Source organism: Sitodiplosis mosellana, unplaced genomic scaffold (genome assembly GCF_009176505.1).
Source record: "Sitodiplosis mosellana isolate CC-2019 unplaced genomic scaffold, AAFC_SMos_1.0 Smas_scaffold_1, whole genome shotgun sequence".
Taxonomy (NCBI): Eukaryota; Metazoa; Arthropoda; class Insecta; order Diptera; family Cecidomyiidae; genus Sitodiplosis; species Sitodiplosis mosellana.
In genome coordinates this window covers 363,309-364,434 of record NW_022595244.1, presented here as the reverse complement: position 1 = coordinate 364,434, position 1,126 = coordinate 363,309, and positions in this window count along the sequence as shown.

The following is a 1,126-nucleotide window of genomic DNA, read 5'->3' as shown; positions in this document are numbered from 1 at the left end:
TTGTATGAAAAATACCTAGTGGTTCCAAACTTTTGCACGGTAGTGTATGTCGCACGTATCAAGTGTGAAAATATGCTTCACTCCACACACGCACAGACTCAGTCAAAAATTATGCTCATGTGGGATGTGTAATGTTTCTTGCTTACTTGGGAAAGTGTCAGTTGGCTTGAAATGAAAATGACTTCACATCGTACGCGTAAATGAGTACAGAGGCTCAAGACATGTCATTTTCCCAAATTGCACACACGAAAATCGCCTCTATAGCAACATAATTGGTCTGTTTTGATATTTATGAAGACCAGCATATATGCGTTCACATCATTAGAATTTCACTCACTTAGCACAAATACAGTCATTTGTGGCAGACCTATATTATTTCGTCCAAAATTATACCAACAGAAAATACAACTCGAATGGAAAATTGTATTGATCCATTTCAATGTGCAAATAAAATCAGCTAAGTGAACTTTTATTTGATGTCATCAAACAATGGAATGGAATCATTATTTACGCCACAATTGATGGTAGATCACGCGAATGACGCATCCTTTCTTCAATGAATATGAGCGGGCACTTAGGAAATGTGTTAAACATGGGCGGAGCAAATGAAAAGCTCCTGAAATCAACCATAAATCACAAATGGTCGAAATAACTGAACTCAACAGCGTCGAGTCGACACTGAATCAAAGTTCAGTTTTCAGTTTCAGTGACTTGTCCAAGAATTCGGCCATAATATTCTGTGATGAGTGGCTCTTCAAAAAAAAAATGACTCATCCAAAAATTAAGTCAGAAAAATCACTGCGAAGCGATTCAATTTATCATTGTTTGCGACCAATACACATTGTTTCGTGTGCTTTTGGCATTTCATACTTCAGTGTTAAACAATTGGTCGTCTTCAAAGTATTAAATCCAATTTATACTTTAACATTTCTTATCGTGTTCACCGGTAGTTTCTTCTATCGCCTGTCCAGTGTTCCGCCGCAATTTTGTCAACCGGATGCGGTCGCTCATTCTGTGATGGGAATTCAGCAAATTCTCGCAATAATCGTTGTCATAACCGTTTACTATCAAGTGCTGTTCTACAAAGATCAATTCAAAGAGTTATTGAAATCGATTTCGTCCACTG